Raw genomic sequence first — 5,962 nt, 5'->3', positions numbered from 1 at the left:
ATAATTATGTCCGAATTTAATTTATTAATTTTTTTTTTTGAAATTAATTTAATTCGCGAGAATTTTCTTTAGACGCGACGATATTAAATGTATGCTAAGTATTTAATAAAATTTTCCGGCTGCTCGCTTGGAATAAATTTTATAAATACCTCTCCAGTTAAACTTTCCAGATCTTTTTCGTCGTGTCTCTGTCCGGGTTTTGTCCGATTAATTTTCCTTGTTCTCGTTAGGTCTTAATGGTGGTTTCGTCTCTCTCTCTGTCTTTACTCTCCTCTCTCTCTCTCTCTCTCCTTCACCCTGTTATAATCAGACGCAATTAGTAATGTTTATAAAAATACCGGCTAACTGCCTGGTATTTGTTAGAAATAATTGAGATTTTCATCGCTTGGTTCCACAAAAACTCAAGCTATTAATTAATTACCTGTTATAATTAAATGAACGGCGTCTCTTATGATGTTGGTTACGGCGTGACTTAGTCGTTTTCTCCCACGTCTGCTATTCGGACGTCCCGATGGTTAATGCCCGATTCTCGTTCCGGTCCCCGTTTATAATTGCTCGCTCACTCTTGACTATAGTTGTCCTTTTTTCTCCTACTTGACTCTAGATGGGGTCGACGGTCAAGCAAGTGAAATTTCCATTTCCGGACGACTAGTCGCTACCTACCCGGAATACCCGAAGTGGTAATGTCACATGACCGACAGTGCGCATAATAGATTTTATTCGAATTTACTTGAACGCGGTAAATACGAATTTACCCCGTTACAAAAAATTATCGAAATTCACTTTTTTTTTTTTTTTTAATCTACTTTCTCACTAGCTCAGACATTTCTAAGTAGGTCGTGGAGGAACATAATAAAATTTGAAGTCAAAATATTAAAATTTACAGGTCGCTCAATATTTTTGAAAATAAATTTATCGAGTTTTTGTATTGTTTTGAGTGACCTTTAAATATTAATGTTAAGACTTGATCTTGTTACACTTATTTTATAGTATAATAAGAAAGTTTTTTTATTGAGCATAATTGAAATCAAAAACTATAATGGAAAGAATGATTATTCTCAATGAGACATAGTGGCCATAAATTTATCAAAACCAAAGTTCCTGACTTTTCAAATATGTTTAGAATTTTCAGACAAGTCTCCCAGTAATGTGGCAACCATAATTAGAATATTTTCATATTTATTCGGTTTTCATGCACTGGTCACAAAAATTAAGGAATATAGAAAAAATTCGAAATTTTTTAATTATTTTCAACATGCTGTAACTCAGTGAAAAATGGTCGTAGAATAAAAATAAAAAAAGTAAATTGTAGCCTCAAGTTTCTAGTTTTCAGATCTAAACTTCAATTTTTCCCAAAAAATCAATTTTTTAGAAAAAACAAAAAATTTTTTCTCAATTTTCGCCAATAATTAAGTTTTTTGGAATTTTTTTTTTTTTCGATATTTTTCTTCCTTATCATCTTCTCAATTAATTTTCTTGACATCACAATCATTTAGGAGATAATGTTTTTGATAAAAGAACTTGAGCTTGTCGCTAAAAAAAACTTTTTATTATTAAAGAAATGATTGAAAATCAAAAAATCGCTCATTATGCAATTTTTGGCATAATCGATAAATTTGAAGCTTCGGAACACTAAGAAGGAAAAATCGCTACGCTTTGAAGTTTTTAGGGTTTTTTCGGGATATTTTGAGGTTGAAAAAACTGAGTTCTCTTTGTTCATCCGTTATATCCAAAGTTACATCAAGATTTCCGTATGTCTTCAAATATGTGCATTTTAACCTGTTTTTTCATAAAAATTATCACTCCAAAAAAAAATTTTCCATCAAAAGCCACAAGTTTTGCCACATGGGTCATTCTCAGTCAAGACGTGGATTCGAGGTCCACGATGAAAAATCATTTTCTTTAAAAAAATGTATCAAAAAAAAAAAAATGTAATTATCTCTTAAAACTCGTGCTCATGTAAGTGGCCACTTAAATTCATTTCTTAATTTTATTTAATTGAGTCACAATTTCATCTCAAAGTCAGAAAACATCTCTCCCCTGGCTTGTTTATTTTCCTGTAAAATTGGCATTTGTTTACCAACTCGCGGGAATTGGAGACCTTGAACGAACGTCGTTGAGTTTATACTTTGTAGTCAGCGCCACTCGAACCTGGTGCGCAGTCATTTTGTTATTTATTTCATTTTTGACTCTCTGTGGATACAGTTGAGAACGAGTGAATGGAGTCTCTCCCCTAGTAAGTCTTATTTTAAAAATATTTATCTACAAATTTTAATTCATCTGTATATTTACTTCTTGTTGTGTATAGATTCTAAGTTGTCTTGGTTAATATCGTACAATAAATACATTTGTCATTACTTCTGTTTTTGTTACTAAAAAATATCTCCCCTGATTATAGCTTCCCTGTCTTGCAAAGACACAATATATCCAGGGGAGATATGAAAACTTCAAACTAGAATTTTTTTTACTGTTCTTTTATTGTTTAAAGGTTGTATATTGTTATTTAATTTTATGTATAAATATTGCATGCCTTAAGCGCAAAGCGCGCAGGTTTCCCTGATTATATAAAACGATTTGTGACGATTAAAACTGTTTTAATCGTTTTAAATCATCATAAATCGTCAATTGATGATTAAAAACGATCATGGATTTTCAGATTCAATCGTCCCAAATCATCAAAAGACGATTTATCATTTTACAATCAAAAACGATTAATGACGATTGAAATTTCAAATCGTCATGAATCGTCTTTAATCTTCATTCGAAAAATTTAATCGTATTCAATCATCAATTGATTATGATAATTAAAGATGATTTAATTTTTAATCGTCACAAATCGTTTTGTCTAATCAGGGATGCTCTACTCTTGCCTAAAAATCGTGATTTCGATTAAAACGTGATTTTCATAATTTAAACGAAAAAAAATATGTATAAAAAGCATATTGAGATAAATAATAATAACTACAGAACACGTTAAATAGATTTTCTTATCGATTCAATAAGATTTCTCAGAAGAAACTCGTTTTGCTGTCAAATTAAACGAATAAGAGCGTGATATCTACAGAGGCACTGGGCTTGATAACACCACAACTTTGTTAAAAATCATTTTCACGATTTAATTTTTATTTGTTTTATTCCTCAAAGAATTTACAAAAACCCGTGTAAAAATTGTGTGTCAAAATAATTCTGTTTCAATACAATTAATTTTTTCCGACTGTCAGTTCGGTGAATTTTCTGTGAGTTCGGCAGCCGTATATATTATTTTTCATAAAGTAGGATTGAAAAATAACTATGAATAAGCAGGAACTATACATAAATGATGGTATAATTACTAACTGTTGTATCATCTGTTAAGATTTTTTTTTTTAGCTTGACCTACAGAGGAGATAACACCACTCGCGGGAAAATTCAAACAAAAAAAACGAACAATAACGAATGCAATCGTAACCGTGAATCCTCAAACGAAATTACAGTCAAATTCCGTTATCGATTTAATTTTATCATATAAGATAAAACTTCGTTCGCTATTAATATTAAATTAATAGAATAAATAATGAATGACTGCATGTTTTTTATAATCATTAAATTGAACAAAATAATTGCATGTCTTAGGCGTGGACGCTATCATTTACGCATTTTTATTGTTTTATTGCGCTTAAGGCATACTCATTTGGATTTTCCAAACTTTATTTACAATATAGTTCATTGAAAAAACTCGATAACTATGTTTTTTTTTACAGAAAATTTAAAGACTAATTATTGTCAACTAATAATTAAGGATTGATAATTAAAAATTATAATACAAAAATAATTCATGTTATTGCTAAGATAATAACTCAAATTATAATTTATATTTTGAAGTTAAACTGTGTATTATTAGTACATAATGAAGGCTGTTTGAAAATTTGAAGATTAATTATTATTATCTAATAATGAAGGATTAATATTAAAATTATAAAATGACTGAATAAAGTTAATACTTAAATGAAAAGTTGTTTTCTTTCATAAAATTACATTAAAATCCTTCCCCTGTTCTCAAAGTATTCTACTCTGTTTATCAAGTCTCTCCCCTGGATTGAGTATCTCCCTTGGTTTCTTATAAAACAAGATCAAATTAATAAATTGACTGATCGCTTTGCAGACACGCTTAGAATGATTGTTTTGATCGAAACATTATCAAATTTAATCAAATTTTCAAATTTTTTATCGTGCCACGTCTTATCAATAAGCGATTTACGTCTTAACTGAGAATGACCCATATAGAGAATGTTTCGCAGTTTTCAAAACCCTACTTCCATCGTCTGTACGATCAATATGTCCGGAGTTATTGATTATTAATGCCAATATGAACTTTTTTGCTTTGATCAATGATTACTCTTCGCCAAGTCGTCGAAAAGACTTTATGAGGATGGCAAGAAAATTAAAAATTTTCAAAAATTTAGATTGTTATTGGTTTTGGTCCGACTTTGAAAATCAAATTTCTATTAGATCTTAACGTTTTGAGGTTCTAGGAAACTATTCTGACTAATTCCAAGATGATGTCGGAGTGTATGCATGCGTGTATGTACGCACTAACGTACGTATGTAAATATATATAACTTTTGAATAGATGAACCAATTGTGATCATTAAGGTGTCAGTCGGCGCCGATTGTTAATACCTAAAAGCTGTAAAAAATAAGGCTCAATCGGTAGGTTGCGTTCGGAGATTTTCCAAAAATAAAAACGTTTCAAAAATTTTTTTTTTGGATAACTTTTGCTCGGTACATCGATTTCAAAATCTAATCAGCTCTAAAACTTCATAAGTCGCGTCGAATGCCACCTCAACCATCAAAATCGGTTGATTCTTTCAAGAGAAACCGTTGTCGGAAGAATTAAAAAAAAATTTTTTTTTAGTATTTTCGCTATTCCTTAAAAACGACAAGATAAATCAATTTCAAAATCTAATAAACTGTAGAACTCATAAAAATGCTTCGATTGTCATCTTAACCGTTTCAATTGGTTTATTCGTTCGAGAGACATCGCTTGAGAAAAAATGGAATAAACTTTTTTTTTGAAAACAAAGGCATAGAAAAGTATTTTTAAGTTAAAAAATGTATCCACAATAATTTTTAGAGTTCAAGAAGCTCTAAAACAGTGGGAAGTTTTGGGGCTGGCCCGCAGGGTTAACTGATAGACCGATTTTTTTTTAGTTTTTTATTGATTTCTGAGAAACGAGCTAAACGATCGACTTCAAAATCCAATTAGCTATAGAACTTAATAGAACGCGTTGATTGCTGCTTTAACCATCGAAATCGGTTATTTTTTTCGTGAGATATCGTGGGAAAAAGAAATGCTAATAACGGTTTTTTTCGAAAACAGTGGTATACAAAAGTACTTTCGAAGCATTTTCGAAAATGTATTCACAACAATTTTTTTGAGCTCAACGAGTTCGAAAACAGCGGGAAGTTTTGAGGCCGGCTCACGGGGTCAACTGATAAACCTTTTTTAACTTCCCGCTAAGAAAATTATTCGTTTTCAAAAATTCCGAAAGTTATTGGTTTCACCCCGATTTTCGGAAATCGAGTTTTCATTAGATGTCGATGTTTAGAGGTCCTAGGAAGCTATTCTGACTATTTTTAGAAGGATGTCCGCGCGTGTGTGTGTGTGTGTGTGTGTGTGTGTGTGTGTGTGTGTGTGTGTGTGTGTGTGTGTGCATGTAAACTTTTAATATCGTTTTAATGAAGTGACCGATTAACATGTTTGAGGTGACAATCAAAAGAGTTTGTTGGCCGTCAACTTTTCTGAAAGTTTCAAATCGATCGATCAAATAGACTTTAAGATATAGAAGAAAAACAAAAAAAAAATTTTTTTTTTCAGTTTTTTTCAAATTTTTCAGAAATGAAAACCTCAACCTTCTCGTGTAAAATGGTTTTGTCCGATTATCTTTAAAGCAACTTATCCGATCAATCCCAAAATTTGATC

Source organism: Microplitis demolitor, chromosome 6, assembly GCF_026212275.2.
Source record: "Microplitis demolitor isolate Queensland-Clemson2020A chromosome 6, iyMicDemo2.1a, whole genome shotgun sequence".
Lineage (NCBI taxonomy): Eukaryota > Metazoa > Arthropoda > Insecta > Hymenoptera > Braconidae > Microplitis > Microplitis demolitor.
This window is presented reverse-complemented; position numbering follows the sequence as displayed.